We start from the raw sequence: 20743 nt of genomic DNA on the forward strand, positions 1-20743 counted from the left end.
TAGATGTTTGCTAGCCCCAGCTTGTAGGTAAGGTTGCATCTGCTTCCAAAACCTTACAATTTTGAAGTGCTCATCCACACACCTTGTGTCAATATTTAGGGACAATTCACTCCTTATCTTGAGCCTTTTCAGTTTTACATTTAGCGTAACTTCATGGTGCCAGGGTCAACAAACAAGAAGGGTGGGGCTTATCACTGAGCAGTCTCATAGGTCTTCATGTAAGTACCTGAGTTACCTACTAGAAAGAAAGAAAAACATGTTTGCAATTCTGTCTTCCCTGTTCACGATTAGAATCAAGGGCTTTGTACAGCACACAACAGCATAGTTCATTCAAACACAATATGTGCATTTATTTGGGACTCTTATCCGAGCCTGAATGAAAAATACTATCTTTCTCAAGAAGGCAATATGTATATATTTTCTATCTAAAGAAAGGCAAAGAGTCACAGAGATACTGAGTGTTGACTATAGCCAACAATTTATAGCTTCTCTCCTTCTTTATTTTGTGGTGTAGGGCAATGCTTTTCCACTCTGATTTAATTAACTTCATTTAATGGCCTGGTCATAGAGATAATAAGCATAGCAGCAGCATAGCGGCCGCACTATCAAATGCCTGGCATTGACTAATATTTGGCAACAATATGGTCATTCTACAATGGAAGCACATATAAGAAAAGAGCAGCCTATTTTATTAATTTGCCAAGTTCCCCCCTCCTTTGGGAAGGCTACTGTGCATTTCTTTGAGACTGATTGAAACAGAAAGCAAGAGTATATGGTGGTGAATACTGCTTTTAGTGTGTTGGAGTCATTTAGCAAAAAGTGTTCCTTCAGGAAAACAGAATCAAGATGCTAATGTTATACCTCATTTATTACCAAGCATATTCAGTGACATTTCATAAGGTACATCTGTCAGCCAGAGATATAAATGAATGAGGTGAGCTGTGCAATTTACCCTGAGGAACTTCCATTAGAGCCCCTGAAGTATAATATTTATGAGGTCAGAGTCAATTAATCAGATAGCTGTATTTGCTTTTCAGCTTGCGACGGTCTCTCACCAAACTGTTGCACTGAGAGGGAAAATGCTTTTCTTTTCAATAATAATAATAATAAACAAAATGGAAAAAAAATGTAACATTCAGGTTGTTTAGATAAGGGCTGCATTTTTAACGACAACAAAATCAATTACTGTATGTTAACTACAGAGAAACACAATGTAAATATAAAGGAGCATGCCATGGTGTCCGTCGGAGCCTGGTGGCTCAGCTGAGGGCTTAGGCCCTTGGATGTGCTGCTTCCCTCAGAAATATGGGTGTGGTCATGGAATTGAGGTAAAAGTGAGGGAACAAAGCCCTTGTTTAGAAGGGAGCTGGAGGCAGTCTGTGAGCACCTAGAAAGGAATGCTGTGATCACCAATAGTCAGCATGGATTTCTGAAAAATAAGTCATGTCAGACTAACCTGATCTCGTTTTTTGACAGAATTACAAGCCTGGTAGATGAAGGGAACGCAGTGGATGTAGCTTACCTTGATTTCAGCAAGGCATTCAACAAGGTGCCCCATGATATTCTTGTAAAGAAGCTGGTAAAATGCGGTCTTGACTATGCTACCACTCAGTGGATTTGTAACTGGCTGACTGACCGAACCCAAAGGGTGCTCATCAATGGTTCCTCTTCATCCTGGAGAAGAGTGACTAGTGGGGTGCCACAGGGTTCTGTCTTGGGCCCAGTCTTATTCAACATCTTTATCAACGACTTGGATGATGGACTCAAGGGCATCCTGATCAAATTTGCAGATGACACCAAACTGGGAGGGGTGGCTAACTCAATCCTTCAGTGTGTTTCCACTTGTACATTGAAATTATCCCCCTCTCCTACTCTTATGTGCCAACCTAAATCTGTTCTGGAGGTTCCCTCTGGAGCAGATTTGGGGAAGGTGCAATGTGTGTGAGAGGAGAGAAGGAGAAAGTTCTTTTGCACAAGCTGAAATTATTTGCGCTGATGGGATGAGTTAGTTGAATACTGGCCCTCTGTGTGATTCCCACCCCCCCCCTTGAACTTGTAGATGCTTTTCTAGAATAGTTCTTGTCATATTCCTATATAGCTGCTCCAGCTTTATACCAGGATCTTGACTTGAAGTACTGTAATATCTAGCCAGAGCTTTTCCATTTTTAGCCAGGAGGTGGCTCAGGGCTCATCTCACACAAAAGTATGCCACAGGCAAATTGTGGAATCTCATGGTATGACCTGAGGCTTTTTTTTGTTTTTTTTACATTGCTCTGCTATGTATGCTGAGCCAATAGACCATTGGAAAGGCTCAGTTCCATCAAAACAATATGACATGAGCCATTTAGTCCATGAGAGCTGGATTTCAATATCTTTAAATGTCATCTTGCTGTAAAGAAGCTGGAGTTGCCTACCAAATAGCTCCTTCTGTGCATTTTGTTTAGGCGTGATCCTGGTGGGATCTGATGTTGAGCTAAAAGGCTGACATTCAGTGAAGGAATGAAAAAGAATAACTTGCTTTCGCATTCCGTAGGGTTAGCTTCATAAGTTCATTTCAGCAAAACAACAGCAGCCAAGTGTCCTGTGGAAGTGGAGCCTTAAATACCAACAGATTTATCAGATCGGCCAACAAGTTCATGGGCTGCAACCTACTACATCAGATGCACAAAATCTTACCCTCATATGCAATTGGCGACAAAGAAGTCAAATGTAAAAAGACACTTTAGTAGGTATAGCTCGGAGAACAGAGCCAAGTATGAAGACAAAAAAGTAGTCTGATTTTATTTTAAACAGTGTAAAAATGGTTGCATAATTTCTGTATGCTTTTAAACCATCACAGAGAATAGATTTTTTTTTAATTAAAGCAACCTGAATTTATGGCCTGATCTGTGGTGCATTACCAGACAACTCACAAATGCAGGATATTTGAGTGAAAATGCCCTTGGTGTTCTTCACCCCTCTAAGTCTTCCTCTCTGGATATATCATTGTCCTTTAACACTAGGCATTTTCTAGACTAGTAAAGATACAAGTGAGGATCAAGAGGAGGGCAGCCTCAGAGTCTTGCAGGCATTTGGTGTCTCCTTGATTTAATATCCTATATAACGTAATTGCCACCATTTCACTCATGTAAGTTCACACAGCACACACAAGTCCCCAATGACATCTTTTTATTAAAATGGATCAGACCTTGAATTCTTCCCAGTATTGCTGTGATCTATCACGTTTCTTTGTGTGCAACTGTCTTTTGTCACTCGGGAGCTCTGTTCACGAGATTACAAATGCTATAGAGGATGGGGGCTGGGGAGAGGAGGAGGAGGAGGAGGGGAAGAGGAAGGGACGGGCGTCAGCCCCTTTGTGAGTCACACAGATATAAAAGCTGAGTGCTGAGCTTGAGCTTTGCTTCTTATTGGGGATGGGTGCGAGGGGGGGGGGAGGGGAAAGAGAAAAGATAACGCTGAGAATCTTGGAAGGCTTGACAGCCCACTCAGCTTCATAATCATTTATGATAGTACCCCTCTATGTTGCAATGAAAAAATCTCTGTGCGTGCGCACACACATACACTCATGCACAACAAAGACACATACCACCCTATGCATGTCCCCTGGAGCTTCCTGAGAATGTTTATGTCAGCGGCAAAAATCTTATTTTGACATTTTAACACAATGGAACTGAGAAGTATTGCTTCGAGCAACCTGTGCCCTGCCTCTTCCCCCTTCCCTGTCTTAGAAATTCAGATAGCTGAAGTGGCTGGTATGGAGAAGAATATTTGCCTGCTTACTCTCTTTAATTCCATACAGGGGGGAAATTGCAGAGGGGTGGGAAGAAACCTTTTTAGAGATGCCAGCTGGGATTTTGAGTAATAATGGGCATTAACCTAATTCTTCTCCTTCGGCAGTCGATGTTAATTTATGTAAACTGCTCTGAGAGGCTTTGGCTTGAAGAGCTGTGGAGAAATAACTCAAACAAATGCATAATATGTTTTTAAATTTTTTTTAAGGAGGAATGGAATCAGCCGCCGGCCATAGTGTGCTTGAAAATGCACCCAGGAAGCCAGGAAACCATCCCAAAAACCTACTCTATATATATTAATTATATCAGTTCATTGGGCTACCTGATATATCTAATGTTTCTGTGCATCAGACTCTGAAGGGTTTGAACTAGAATTTCAGTCCTGGTTCCCTGCACTAATAACCTGTAATCTTCCTGGCCTGGAAAGTCAGGTGGTACAAGGGAGCCAATCCAGTATCACTCTCCAATCTGGGCAACCTATCTTTGATGGAGGCCACTAGATCTTCCCACGGTGCTCTTGGCCTTCAGGAATCCAGCCCATCTGTCACCCAAGATGCTAACTCAAATCTGAGGTTATGGCACTGTGTGAAAAGATGTTGTGAAAAGCCTAGCAACAAGCTACAATTCTCAGAATGGTGTGACAACTAAACTCGTCTTCCCAATGATTGTGAAGGGAATAGGAGTCTCCTAGCAAATCTCAGCACCCTTAACAAACTGTAGCTCCCTGGATTCTGTGGGGGATAGTAGCATGGTACTTCTTTAAATGTACAGTGCAGCTGAGACCTGATACAGAAGCAGCAAACAAAAGTCCACAAAGGGGTTGAGAGAACCACAGCTCTTGAGGACTCCAAGGATTCCTATAGCCTGGTGTCCAAACAATTCAGTCTTCAATCGCAGCTATGTGGTGCCAGTGTGGTGTAGTGGTTAAGAGCAGTAGACTCGTAATCTGGGGAACCGGGTTCGCGTCTCCGCTCCTTCACACGCAGCTGCTGGGTGACCTTGGGCTAGTCACACTTCTTTGAAGTCTCTCAGCCCCACTCACCTCATAGAGTGTTTGTTGTGGGAGAGGAAGGGAAAGGAGATTATTAGCCGCTTTGAGACTCCTTCGGGTAGTGATAAAGTGGGATATCTAATCCAAACTCCTCCTCCTCCTCCTCCTCCTCCTCCTCCTCCTCTTCTTCTTCTTCTTCTTCTTCTTCTTCTTCTTCTTCTTCTATGACTTCACTCATTGGCTAAAAACACTGAAAGGTAGGAAGGTTGCCTGCACATTTATCATTCATAGCTTTATTTCTAGAAGGGCTAAAGAGTTTTTTTTAAAAATGAAGTTCAGAGTCTGGGCCTTCTGGAGTGTATCATAGAATATCCTGTTTTGGGGTATTGCGCTCTTGCATGAATCAACTGGTTCGTGGCAGAGAGCCGGACCAAAAGAACCTTTTTTTCTTTTGTTTTTCTTTTTGTCTCATGCTCTTGCATGAATCAGCTGGCTCTTGTGAAAACTTGGGACCCAAAAATGAGCACTGCGATTTTGATCAGCAGGATGTCGGAAGGGCATGCGGTTGCTCCAACTGCACCGTTTTGAATATGGCCCCAAATACACATTTCCTGCTACAGACTGTTTGGGCTGTCCAACAGGCAAAGGTGAGGGACAAGAGCCAATTAGAAGTGTCTCAAGTTTATATCAGATTTGGACTTGGGTGATAGGTATGTTGCCACGTGGGAAAAAGAGTTAATAGGGGATTGGTTTTAGGGGATCCAAACGGCTACCAGTGGGGCAGTGCCAGTTGAAAGGATGCTTTTGTTTTCACCAGGGCTAACAGAAACCAAACAGAAGCTTGTCTTGGCAAATAGCTCAGGGGCATAAATAGCCATTGGCATACAGCCAGCATTCTTGCCCCTCTCAGTTCCAATGAGGACAAGTCGTGTGCTGTCCATGAGACCAGCTAGTCTACATCAGGGGTCAGCAACCTTTTTCAGCCGTGGTCCAGTCTATCGTCCATCAGACCATATGGTGGGTGGGACTATATTTTGAAAAATAAAATAAATGAACAAATTCCTATGCCCCACAAGTAACCCAGAGATGCATTTTAAATAAAAGCACACATTCTACTCATGTAAAAACATGCTGATTCCCAGACCATCCACAGGCCTGATTGAGGTGGTGATTGGGCCGCATCTGGTCCCCGGGCCTTAGGTTGCCTACCCCTGGTCCACATCCATATTTGCATCCTGTGTACCATTTCAATGTATCACACCACAGAGCAAAGCTAAAGGAGCCATGTACAGTAGCTCCAGGGCATATGCAGAGTGCCAACTGTTCCAAGAACCTCAGTAGCACTGGATTCCAAGATTTCTGTTACCACTCTAAGAAGTGTATCATAATGGGAAGAGCTGAGGGCCTCAGGTACTTGCATCCTGGCAATATGGCTGGCCTGACGCAGGGCTCTCCATTTACACAAGGGGCTTGTGCTCCAGAGTTTTTTTGTTTTGTTGTGTTATGTCCTGACTTGCATGTGGAAGGAAGAGCCTGCCTTTTCAACCAGGTGACCTTTTAGTCCACTCTCCTAAGATCTATGCTGACTAGCACAGGCAACATGAGCTCTTCAATAGTGAAGTTGGAATGGAAAAATAAATTTTAATGCAGTTTCCCTCCCTCATCAGCAAAAATGAAAGCTCAGCTGGAAACCTCAGAAGCTCAGATGAGAAGATTTTTTATTATTTTTATGTTTTGTTTTGTTTTTTGCAATCTACACATAACATATAGAGAGATACCATTGCCACCCGCTCTCTTTCTTAGTCGGAAAAACAGAATTTATAACCTTTGGCTACAAAACAAAAGAAAGCGAAACAAAACAACCCTCTTCTAAATGATATGATGAAGCAGATGCACAATTCCAGCCAGTTAAAACCTAGAGGGGTTTAATGTGTAAATAATTGAAAAGGTTTGACACTCTTTCTAGGAAGATAGACACTGGCATGTGTGCAAACAAGCCGATACATCACACACAAGGAAGGAGCATTTCGGATTTTCAACTCAGCAACAAATGTCCCCCAAGCATTTCAGCGCAATCCAACAGAGCTAAGCAGAATTCATTAGGAAATGGACGGCTGCACTAGGTCTGTGGAGAGAACCCTGTGGAGAGGTTGTTTTTATATATAGCATTGAAACATAAATGTTTGGATGCCATAGCCATGCATTCTTCAAAATGAAACCTTGGGTGATGCTATAGACTTGTGTGCTATTGGGCTCTAATGGATGGTCTCCTAGCAACCCAAGTCTATCAGGCCCATGATGACACAGCCTGAAAGGCTCACTGGGAATGCTTTTGAGGCTAGTAGGGCAAAATGAGAGCCGTAAACTCCAGCTCCTTCATGACAGAGAACTAGGTCAGTCAGAGTATGTGGATTAAGGGATGGAGAGCTTGTGGGCCTCTAGATACTGCTAGACAGCACCCCCCCATAATCCCTGTCATTGGCCAAGCTGCCTGGGATGGACTGGAGTCGGCCGTCCAATGACACCTAGAAGGGTCTTCCCATTCCTGGACTGCAGCTTCAGTCTTCAATCTTTCTGGATTTGTGACCTGCCTTTAACTCAAACTGAAAAGTGGGACCGGGTTTTTAATTTGTGTATTCCATACACAAATCCAGTCCAAGCCATTTTGTTACCTGAGGCAGAGCAGCCAGTGATGTTCACTCTCCCAGCAAGTAAAGGGTCATATAAGGTGGTATTCAACTAAGTTTTGCTCAGAGTAGACACACTGAAATCAATTAAGAAGACTAAGTTATGGCTATTAACTGCAGTGGGTCTACTCTGAGTAAGATACTCATAGTACCCAAAGCTGCTGGAGTTATTTTGGTATCTGAGGCAGAAGATTCCACAAGTGGCTTGCCCCTTCCCTGGAAGTAAATACATACTATTAAATAATAATGTTGGTTCATTAATTTGCTGCTCTTTCATGACACTTGGCAATGGTCTGTCTCTACCTAAATAGCAGGAAAAGCCTTTTTTTGTGGACATGAGATGACTCTTGGCAGCATGCAACCCTTTTTTAGAACATCTCTCTCCTAAAGTTCGAATGACCGAGCAAGATTACATAAGATAAGATGGTCCAACAAGATGCACCTGGCTGCAAGTTGTTAAATGATTTTATATGCTAACAGCAGAATTTTAAACATGGCCCAGTAGCATTTTGGCAGCCGGTGTACCATGGGATAAAAGCCCCTTATTTCCTTCTTCCAGTTCCCCCCATGCTTCTAGTGGGGGAGTGCTCCAAATAGCTGTTTATTGATTCGAATTGGAAAAATGAACCTTGCTGCAGTCAATGCAGTGATGGTTTAATGGTTCAGAGCAGAACTACTGAAGCTCAGGGGTCTCTTAATGAGTAAAAGATTTGCAGCAATTTCCTCATTTTCTGAGCATGATGTGAATATCAACTGCAGCAGCAAAGACAACAGTCTTCTAACATTATAAGAAAGTCAGTAAAGGTAAAGGTAAGGGGACCCCTGACCATTAGGTCCAGTCGTGGCCTACTCTGGGGTTGCGGCGCTCATCTCGCTTTACTGGCCGAGGGAGCTGGCGTACAGCTTCCGGGTCATGTGGCCAGCATGACTAAGCCGCTTCTGGTGAACCAGAGCAGCGCACGGAAACGCCGTTTACCTTCCCGCTGGAGTGGTACCTATTTATCTACTTGTACTTTGACATGCTTTTGAACTGCTAGGTTGGCAGGAGCAGGGATTGAGAAACGGGAGCTCACCCCGTTGCGGGGATTCAAACCGCCGACCTTCTGATCGGCAAGTCCTAGGCTCTATGGTTTAACCCACAGCGCCACCCGTGTCCAAGAAAGTCAGTAGCTCAGGTTCAATCCCCAACATCTCTAGGTAGAGCTGGGAAGGGCTTCTTTCCTGAAACTCCAGAGAGCTGTTGTCGGTCAGAGAAGACAGCACTGCGCTAGATTGACCAATGGTCTGACTTGCTGTGAGGCAGCTTTCCATGCTCCTCTGCTCTCACTAAATTTCCCCCACTTGAAAGCTTTAAAAAAAGAAGAAGGTTGAGACAGTTTCCAAAAAAAGGATGGGGGGGAGCTAGTCACAATCAATATATTGCTTGTCACAACTTTAAAAACCATCCATGGAGCAGTGATGAATTACCCAATGCAAGATGTTGATGATGATATCTGGTTGGCAGGCACAGCCAGTAGCAGGGAGGAAAACTACTACCAGAGATCACAGCAGTCATCTATGCAAGACCAGTTGCTGGGTCAAAGACAAAAGCAAGTGGTCTGATGCTGGTAGACTTTTGACATCCAGCACCTGCCCCCTCCCTTTAATTCATTTAGCATTTCTAGGAAAGAGCAATCTGTGAAGAGACATTTATTGAATCTTGCTGCTCTGTTTGAAGCTACCCAGGTCATGGCTTATATAATCTGGCTGTAATTCCGTTATTTGCGACAGAGAAATCAAAAACAAAACCCAAACTGTATTCCATTGAGCCATTTAGTCATTAGAAACTCTGATGGTTGCCAAATGGAATGCATCTTTTCTTCTTCTTCTTTTAGTATGGCTTGTGCCTAGCTGACTGTAACTTGCTGCCCAGTAACCCCTTCCAAACCCTTAATTATCCTCTCAACCTTTGCCAGGCAACATATGGATAGCACATGGGATCGTGGCAAGGGCATCTTTTGTTACTCTCAAGTACAATCATTTCACACACAGAGAAGCCTTTTTACTCATCTGTGCTCTTGGGTAATAAATAGAGATTTCTTGGAGATTGTGTCTACTAACAGAAGATGGCAGAAGTAAATACCTATCCTATCAAGCAATCAACTCCCTGGAAAAGACCCTGATGTTGGGAAAGATTGAGGGCTCAAGGAGGAGGGGATGGCAGAGGACGAGATGGTGGGACAGTGTTCTCGAAGCGACCAGCATGAGTCTGACCAAACTGCGGGAGGCAGTGGAAGACAGGCGTGCCTGGTGGTCCCTGGGCTCACAAAGAGTCGGACACAACTAAACAACTAAACAACAACAGTCAATTAGTCAAACAAGCAAGCAATCAAATGGCATGATAGATACCCCTTGAAAATCCTGCAATTGAACTTTCTGTATCTCACGGGACTTTCTGTATCCCTTGGTACAATCTGATCAGGATGGCTTATAGCTCAGTGACAAAATGCTGAGCATCAGACAAATTTATTTATTTATCAAATTTATATCACACCCTTCCTTCCAAAAGAGCCAAAGGCAGCAACCCTTCTGTCATAAAAACACTATTAAAATAAATATGTATTTTAAAAAAGCGTTTTAAAATTGCTGAAAACATTTGGAAAAAATAAAACACAAAAACATCATCAACAATAAAACTATGCTCTTGTTCCACTGTCAACAGGGATGTAAGCAGACGTTGTTTTCCATTCTGTTCTATGTTTGTTGCTTGCAGCACTGTTTTTGTCCCACCGCAGTTCATATTCTACCCCAAACTATATTGTCTCCCTGTCCACTGTGGTGTAATCATGTAATTTACATAATTAATTACATTCCTTAGGTAAGTTGTGTAAATTACACTGTCATTATGTTATTTCACCACATTCATTTCAATGCAAATATTGCGGGGGTGGGAATGCAATCAATTACATATTGTTTGTGGAATAAAAGCAGCAGCAGCAGCAGCAAACACCGAACCCATTTGCTGGATTTGATTTCCCTTCCAAACATGGAACAAATAAGCGAACATGAACAATTTCCGCTTTCATTTTCATTTTTGTTAGACGTGACCCCCGTAATTGTTGGAGGTGGTAGGCCTCTCCATGCCAACTGCTGAGAACCCCAAGTAGGAGCAAGCACTGTGGCTCTCATGCCTTGCTTTTGAGCTTCCCATTGGCACCAGGCTGGGCATGGTGAGGACAGGATGTTGGACTAGATGAGCCTTTGAGCTGATTTAGCAGTGATCTTTGTATGTTCTTAAGTCAAGCTTTGCATGCAAAAGATTCCCAATTCAATCCCTGGCATATTCAACGAAGGCTAGAGAACCCTGTCTGAAACCCTCAACACCATCTACTTGCCCATCACTGGAGAGAAGACAGAGCTAATGGATTCATGGCCTGACTCTGTATAAAGGTATATCCCTGCACAACCCCCATTGAAATGAATGGGAGCAGCAGATGGCCATGGTAGGTTCAGTAAATACCCAGAGAAATCTGCATGCTGTCCCTCACAAGCCTAATTGAAATGCATGAGACCAGCAACAAAGAGTCCTACTTTGTTCCTGCATAGCTCCCATGCATTTTTAGGGCTTGTTTGGGAGCCTTGTGGGGAGGTGATACCTCCTTTGAGCAAATATTGGCTTTTGCTTGCAGGCAGGTGGTTTAAATAAAGTACCACCTGTCATCTTTCCCTACTCAGTAAGCACATGGAAGGATGAGTTAAAAGTTAACCATTAGCTAAGTTTAAATACTTGCTAATGAGGAGTGGTGAGTGATGTCCTGGGCTGAGGAGATTATTGTGGTGCCAGTAAAGCAGGTGTTTTCAGCTAATCATCAATATCTGATAGCTGCTTTATGAAGTCATCTATCAAAATTATGAAATGATTGGTCTCAACTGCCCAGCTGTGCTTGGACTGCAGCAGTAGCAGCAGCAGCAGCAGCAGCAGCAGCAGCAGAAAAATGTGTTGCTCCATTGTGGATGCCACGCTCAGCGGCTGAAATAGAGACAACGTTTTTAGTGAAAGTGTTTAGAGGCATATATGAGCAAGCACATGACTAGCTAAAATGCACCAAAGTGGGCGAGGACTTCAAACTTTCCTAGTTAGAAAATCAAATAAGCAAGCACACTATTATCACCCCAGACACCTGGTACTGCTGAAAGACAAGTGTGTTGCTAAAGGCCGGTGACTTTTAGCAATGCATTTAGTCCAGCTAGGGCATGTATTACAGATGAAAGTAAAATTTTGGTTTGCCCATAGACGTCAAGAAAATTATTAGAGCTGTGAGTAGCCTTCTGCTCCTATCTTAAAACAAGAGGTGGGAGGAGGTGGGGGAAGCAGGCTGGCTTGGCTTGGTCCATTCAAAGATCTGGGAATCTCTGAGGGTCTTTGCCACTTCTCATTCATTCTCATCCTTTCCGTCCAGAATGAATGAATGAATATTTCCCCATCTATTTGCAGTGTTTGGGGATGTAGTAAAGGGAGAATGATACTGAACAATGCAAGCATCATTCCAAACCCTGCAGCAAAAGGAAATAATCTCTAGGACCGTAGCAAAAAGTCCCTAAATATAAAGCCCACAAATCAAATACATGCCCTAAGAAAAAGCAGGCATGAGCAAAGGCTAAGTCCACAACCAGTCATCGCTCTATGAACAGAAACCTCTTGGTAGGTCTAAGGTCATGGCCACAAGGCCTATAATTGGGCTCTAAGGAAAAACAAAAATGAACTCTTCTGGGGAAATGCAAAATGAGATACTGCTGTGTCAGCGTAGTTTTTATGTATTGCAAATGAAGGAGACTGAGCACCCTGTGATTCCCCCTCCTCAGAAATAGGTTATTCTTATGCTTTTATTTTAAATGTTTTAAGGCTGCATTTAATAACAGAAGCCCCCTGAAGGCAGCTTACAAGATAAAAGCATACAACAAAATACAGGTGATGCATAATAATAAAGACAGCAGTATGCAATAAAACAACTGTCAGACCAAAACATTAAAATGCAGTAACAAAGTTCACGAAACAAGTAGAACCTGTCCAGGGATTAAAGTGTAACAGGTTGCAAAACCTTGATTGTGTTCTCCATTGGAGGCTCTGCTGCTGAATTAGCACCAAAAAGGAGAATTTTGTCAGTTGAATTTTGCAGAGTGATTCACTGTTGCTTTAAAAAGGGTTTGGGAGTAAATGTTGAGAGTTGATTTTTGAAAGGCAAAAAGGTGTATGAGCAATTGTGCCCTTCCTGATTCCTATATGAATGCTAACTTGAACATGGTTGAATATGTGTCCTGTGAGCAAAATGCTAATAAGATGTGAGGACAAAGGAGGCCTTGTGGCATGCCATTTGCTATCATGATATGAGTTTAGGATCCTTTCCTACAGAGCCACAATATGAAAACCATATGTGTCAGAAGTGGAAATAGTCATCCCTATGGATTTAGCAGGGAATAATTCCTGGATAAGATAGTAGAATCATGTAGTCTTTTGGAAAGATGATTTTCCCATCTATCACACAAATGGCCATTTCGAATGTAACATTATTTCTCTTGACTGGAATCCATGAAGAAGCACTCACAAGGAAGACAACTTTGTATCAGACCTTCTGCCTTCTGGGAATTTTAATTTCATGAAACTATTTTATTGCTTGTTGAAATGGAGAAAATGTTACCTTCAGCCAGCTTGAGTAACTAGGTTGAAAAATGTGAATATATGTTCCATGGCAACATATATTTTTCACAAAACCTGCAGTTACTGGAAACTATACTGCTATTCACCTGAAATATGATGGCCTACAAGAAATGCATCACCAAGACTGATGGATCATGGTTCAGCTGATAGCCACCCCATACATTACTTTACTAATGTATTAGTGTTAAGAACTTGGCTTGTGGTGATCTCACCTAAATTATAACTGGCCAGCTCCTAAGTGGGAAAAATGGTCCTCATATATGAAAATCAGCGGATCTAAGATGATTTATTGATGAAGACTGGTCTGATGGTTGCTTGATTTTGGGTACATATCAGTTTGTCTGCATTGAGTTTTGATTATACCGGTTTTAGCAAGACCATAATCTCACCAATGGAGACATTTGAAAAATGTATTGCTCTCCTGTTACATGGGTAACGATGGGAAGCAGCTCTAGTATATTGTGGATGGTAGCGTAGTGGTGCATTAGGGAATAATCATAAAGTCTATTAAAGCCTTGGAATTGCGGTATTCTAAGTGCACACAAGGGAAAATAAAGATGTTTTATGGGGGATGCTCTGTGAAACTATAATGAGCAAGCATTGAATTACATATACAGTGCTCCAGTACAACCAACACAATATTTTGTGGGCTCAGATGTTTTTAAAAAAGCCACAGTTGGTAAAAGCCATTATGGTCTATATACAATACTGTAGGGACCTAGTCGTGCTGGGGCTTCTACGCTATTGACATTTTCTGAGAACTTCTCAATACAGAGCACGTATTCGCCCTACTCCCTTGAAGATTCATGACAGAATGCGGTGCCTGTTCTTACATAAAGAATGCCAGGGCCAGATGGGAGCTATGGGTGGCCATACCCAAATATCAAAGAACAGAGTCCTGAGTTAATCTCTGTGTTAATCTGGAGGCTACAGGTCTGGGAGTTAATCTGGGAGCTATAGTAGTTGGAAGAAGAGGTCTCTGAAGAGGTCTCCCCAGTAACTCTCTAAGCTAAGTCTCACCTCCCTGAACCACAGGGATGCCCACAGATATGTGATGACCAAAGCAAGGAGGAGTCTAGTAGTCTCAGGGTTACAGACAGATGGGAAGGCAAGGCAGGATCAGTACCTTGGAGAGGGACCTACGTAGGTGTGGGTTTCAGCACCACAAATTGTTTCAGTAGTGTCCTGAAGCAGATTTTTGTAGGGTTTAAGTATTCTAATGGCCCCAGCGTCTGAATGTTGCACCGGGGCAGTCACTGTTCATTTTTTCACTATTGGAGGTAGGGCAGGAGGGGTGTGTGAAATGTGCATTGCCTTCAGCTTTTGGAGGGAAAATGTGGCATGCAAACATTACAAATGAAGAAATGAAAAATAAGTCCAGCCCATTAATGCAGCCCTGATTGTATCCACTTAGAACCAGACAGAGGGCCTTCCTGGTAGTGGCACCCACCCTGTGGAACGCCCTCCCACCAGATATCAAAGAGAAAAATGACTACCAAACTTTTAGAAGAGATCTGAAGGCAGCCCTGTTTAGGGAAGCTTTTAATGTTTAATAGGTTATTGTATTTTAGTGTTTTGTTGGAAGCTGCCCAGAGTGTCTGGGGAAACCCAGCCAGATGTGCGGGGTATAAATAAATTGTTGTTGTTGTTGTTGTTGTTGTTGTTGTTGTTGTTATTGGGCTACATTATCTGCAAATCCCATTCTGACAATGCTGGAAACCCTATCCGTAACTGGGAGGTGCTTTTTGTTAAGGCAGTGGGTAGCATGTCGAGGGAGGAAGTGAACAGTGAAAACTGAGGGGGAAGCTGGCACCTTGTGTCAGCTGCAGTTTTCTCTCCTCTAGTGGAGCAACGATTAATTCATTAAGATAAGCTCAGGCAGGATTTTCCTCTTGTGTGAATCACTGGAAGGGCAAGAAAGTGGCTCTTCCTTTCATGTTGTTGACATCCATCCAGAAGTGCAGGCCGGTTACCACGGTAGCCATAATCTTGAAGGCTGCCATCCCGGCATTAAACAGATTGGGCTCGCCTTTGTGTTTAATGGGAGCTGGGTGTGCTGCCAATGTAACTGTGAGGTACAAAGACTAATATTTGGACCTCTTTGGGATGTGGTGGGATCAATGAGCTTGATGCATGGAATGCCGCTGCACCTGCTCTCAGCTCTCAGATTTTAGCTTCTTTGCTGTGGACTGATATTTCCCCAGCTTTCTTTCTTTGAGGGAGGGAGGGAGAGAGAGAGGGAGAGGGAGAGAGAGGGAGAGAGAGAGAGAGAGAGAGATTTAATCCCCAGGCACCTGTCTTGGCTTTTGGGAAACACTGATAAAGGGAAATGAAAAGACCTCTTTCTGTGTGGATGGAAAAAACAAACAAACCTAACAAAAGATACAACAGGCCTTCACTAATTAAACAGGAAAGAGTAGATGTATTACAGACAGGTGTTTGATTCTCTGTGTGGGTACACTGTCCAGTTTGACTCCCTGTTTAGGATACAGATATCTGTGCCTGAAAGTATAAAGCACAGTATCTGCAGGATCTAGCCAATATTCTGACCCCATGTAACTCCTCTGAAATTTACAATCTGAGATGTAAATCACAATCTGGTTTGCGTCCTTTAACTTTTATTTCTTATTAACCAGCCAGCTAAAAAAATAAGGGGCAGTCTGGATTTCTGTGTAGTGGTGCTTGGTGTTTTCAAACAAAGTACATCCCCCCTGGCATCATGTGTCTGTTTTTTAAAAAAATATATATATGGGGGTGTTCAATCACCCAATCTAAAGTGGAACAGATAGGGAATAATTTGATCCTGTGGCAAGGCTGTCCCATGTTTTTGCTCAATAACTTGAGAGCATTTCATTGATGGATATACCTCCTGCTCCCCCAAAGCTGCATTTAGTTCTGTGGTGGGGAAAAAAAAGGACCAGAACAACATATATTGGCACTTTTCACTCCCTTCCCCACCTGAGAGCTAACAAAATAAAAAATCCACAAACTGATGTGGAAGAAAATGGTTAAGTGCCCTCTCCCAGGGCACAATTTTCCTGATCTTCAAAATTCATAGAATCATAGAATTGTAAAGTTGGAAGGGAGGACGAGGGTCATCTAAACTAACCCCCTGTAATGCAGGAATCTTTTTGCCTATTTTGGGTCTTGAACCCATGACTGAGATTAAGAGTCTAATGCTGCTGCTGCTGTTTTTGGGTTGTCCCAGCCAGTCTGGGTGGCTTCCATCATATATAAAAACATAATGAAGCATTACACATTAATGATTCAGATGTCTTCTAAAGGGTATATAGTTATTGGGCCAAAGATATAGGACATAATATACAATTGGAGGATTGGGAAAAGTTTTGGAAAGAGGGTTTAAGATTCACTGCATGCACAACTATAAAAGAAAATGTTATGAAAATGATGTACCGATGGTATGTAACTCCGGTAAAATTAGCAAAAATGTATAAAATAAGTAACAAATGTTGGAAATGTAAAGAAAAGGAAGGTACTTTTTTCACATGTGGTGGGAATGTAAAAAGGTAAAGTGCTTCTGGGAAATGATTTACAATGAACTGAAAAAGATGTTGAAATATACATTTGTTAAAAAACCAGAAGCATTCTTACCAGGCATTACAGTTAATGAGATAAACAAGAAAGAAAAAAAGTTATTTTTATATGCAGTGACAGCAGCAAGAATATTGATGGCCCAGAAATGGAAACAGGAGGAACTACCCATGATAGAAGAATGGAGAACTAAAATGCTGGACTATGCAGAATTGGATAGAATGACAGGAAGGATCCAGAATCGACGAGATCAAAGATTTACAGAAGATTGGGAAAAAGTTATTCATTATATTCAAAATTGGAGTGATAACCAAATTACATTTGTAAGTTTTAACGAAGCTCTGTGAGGGAAAATGTTAAAATAATTATGTAAAAATGAAGTGAGAAATACAATAATAATAGAAATAATGGGAAGAATTGTGTAAAAGGTTAAAATATGAAGGATTTTCAGGCAAATTGGGGGAAGTCAAAAAAGAGAAATAAGATGTTATTAAGATGTATGGAGTGTATAAGTTTGTTATATATGTGAAAACTAATAAAAATATATTATAAAAAAATAAAAATAAAGGGTATATAGTTACTCATCTCCCTGACACCTCCTTTCTTCCAAGCTATACAGCACATGTTACCATTTTAAAATACTGAAACAAAGAAATGGTTGGAAACTAGAAGAAACAGAGTTCTGTCAGATCAGTTGGTGTTACCTTCAGAGAATAATGGGAATGTTCTAATTCATTTCTGCCTTCTTTTTGGGCATATAGGCTTCAAACAACCACAGGAAAGTCTGGATAGGTGTGTGCTTCTACCCAAACTGTTTTCTCAGGCTGACGGATGGTCCATTCAGAGGCCAATTTGCTTAGTAATGAATATGGGATCAATGTTTTTCTGCAACTCCACTTTTTTCCTGCAGTGTTCCTCTCCAGTCCTGACTACTTTCTTCACTGGGTTCTTGCTGGAGTTATTATGAGTTATTAAAATACATAAAATAACCACAGCAAATACTCTCAAGTCATATGAGCTTGGAATTCTTTGCCCCTTCTGACTACTGAATAAGAAATTATCCTCATGATTTAGACCCCCACTCACCCAAAAAACTCCCAAGTCATCATTAAAAACCTTTGGCATAACAAAACTTCGGTACAATGCCAACATCTTGTACAGTATTCCTATCTGATGCACTACCCCCCCCAATGCTTTGTAAATACATCTGAACTTTGAGTGACCTTAAAATATACTACCAAGTATTACAAACCTAGACATCTGGCAGACAATAAAAGTGTGAGTGTGTGCACACTAGGCTGTAGCAGCTGCACCGACACAAATAGCGAGAAATCACGTAATCACAGTGCAAGTAGCAGAAGTTAGTAAGTTATATTACAGTTGTTAGGCTTTTATTTAAATATTGAATGCCCCCTTTTAACTTTTGCTTTATTGACAGTTAGCAAATCCTCAGCTGGGGTGGCATTAGGAGGACTAGATATATATTTGCTTTATTAAAATGCATGCCATCTGCTAAATTGACCGTATTATCCATTGTCTCCTGTAGATGAGGTATGTGGCTTAAAGCTATGAATAGCGCCGATAATTTTTATGGAAAACAGTCGTCATTTTCTCATGCAACATTTACATTTTTTACTGGTACTCAAATCAGCACAGTAGTGGTGTTTTGCAGTAATTTCCCTCCCCATGCCAGCAGCGTTTGTATATATAAGCCAATTTGCTCACTCTCGCGCGCGGGGGGGGGGGGGGGACGGGACTAGTAAAGGAAATGGCTACCAAATTGGCTGTTTAATCTTTTTCTACATAACACAAGTTCTAAAGGGGATAGATAGAGATAGATAGATGATAGATAGATAGATAGATAGATAGATAGATAGATAGATAGATAGAGGCATTCTGGGGGCTTGGTGAAGGCAGGACTAGAGGAGGAAGACTTAGCCTGGATCTTAAGCCCATTCAGTTTACCCCAGGTTCTTGTGCATAGGTTTGCTTAGAATGCTTGGCAGTTGAGTGTGCATAGGAGCGCAATCAGGCAAATCCTAGTAAATTGAGGATTGCTGCCTGACCTTTTGAATTCTTCTTGGGGATTCAGGTAAGGGTCTGCCATGATGAATTTCACTACTTCGCAATTTGCCACGACACAACTGGCTGTCACCAAATCATTGGTAGTGATACAGTCATGGGAGAGAACTGTGCTATTTCTTCTTTACTCCCCCTTAAAATGATCCTACACCCTGGTCTCATTGACAGAGACCCAGAGCAGGAGGCAGCTTCTATAACAGATGTGTAGGCTGTATATCAGTGCAGGTCATGCAGTCTTGTTATTTCTTTTTAAAATCCCTATAAAGAGATGAGTTACTTCAGCTCCTAAAGATTGTTTCCATACTTTTGCAGTAGTGCTACTGCTAAAGACTGTTCTTCCCTACTGAGTGAAATTCTACTTTTCACAATGGCCTGGTCCATTTCTTTTGTACTGTAAAAATCAATGTGTGTCAAAATGCATTACATTTGACAGTAAGCTAGAAACCAAAATGTTTAACCTAAATCAATAAAGGTTTGTGGAGGGCTTTCATAGAAATAGAAACCCTTGTATTGTGCTGTATCATATTGTATCAACTTCTTTATAGCTTAAGTTTACCAGGTGTGTGTGCAACTAGGGTTGCCATATTTTGAAGAGCAAAAAAAGAGGACACATTTGCCGAATTCTACCTGGCATAGGATCTATGGATCTAACTATGGTTCGCTATGACAACTCTCATTTTACATACCCATGAAAAAGAGGAAGTGCCCTGGAAAAAGAGGACATATGGCAACCATACCTTTAATCTGGCCTCAAATCCTGCCTTTGATTCCTGTGGATGGAGATTGCTTTTTCTCTTATCACTATTAAATTAATTTTTATAGTCCTGCATGTGTGAGATTCTACTGTGTGTTTTAAATTGGCTATGTCTGTTTTAAATGCCACGTTGAAGCAAACTTTAATGAGGAAAATCCATTTTGCTTTGTAAAAGTAGTCAGTGTAACCTATATGTGAAAACAAAGATGAAACAGCAAGGCATGCAAAGTTGGTTGAACCAAGATGTTGCAAGTTGCAATCTGGCATTCGATTAGAGCTTTCACAAACCTGTGTTCATAACCACCAAAATGTAGCACACTGGGGTGGGGCGGCAACAGCGGAAATAAACTTGTCATGTTGTCTTCAACTTGTGAAAAAGGATTCTCTGACGTGACCCTTCATGAATGGTTAAGAAACATAGTAATATGGAAGGGAAGATAGAGGCAACAAAATAAGACTCACAGTTGAGCAAGATTATGCATACCTAAGTCCAATTGGAAGTGGTGCAATGTTACACATAGTTACCTGTATTTCAACCTTCTCCTCAGCTACAATGGTCCCATCCCTACAACAGCTGTGCGGATGCTACTTGCCCAAAGATGGAAGGAGGACAAACTACCTACAAAAGAAGAATGGTTGATAAAGATGATGAACTATTTCAAAATGGTGAAAATGACCGGAAAAATCAGAGATTAGGAAGTCAATAAATTTAATAAAGAATGGGAAAATGTTATAAGTTACTTGAAAGAACACTGTAAACAATTAAAAACATTGGCAGGATTTAAAAAACAACACCTGCAATGAAGCGAGAACTATGGTAAGTTTTAAGAAAATACGGAGAATATGATACAATGCAGTTTGAAAAGAATATCTAGGGAAACTATGGAGGGATGGAGGGAAGTTCTGGGATTCTGAGAAGCCTATTTGTAAAATGATTATGATTTATGTATGATGATAATTGTTAAAAGTGAAAATGAATAATAATAAAAATAAAAATAATACAATAGACCCACCCATACATCCAGTGTTCCACTGTCCCCACCTTGTTGAATGCACATTCAGCATGATGACTGCAGAAGGACACCCGCTTGCATTTACCTGTATGTCTCACACCCTGACCATGCAAGGGTCTTGATTGCATGGAATGCCTAAGCAAATCCACCTGTGCAACTGGGGGCTCACTTTTCCAAA

This window comes from Podarcis liolepis (assembly GCF_965112155.1).
Source record: "Podarcis liolepis genome assembly, chromosome: 8".
Lineage (NCBI taxonomy): Eukaryota > Metazoa > Chordata > Lepidosauria > Squamata > Lacertidae > Podarcis > Podarcis liolepis.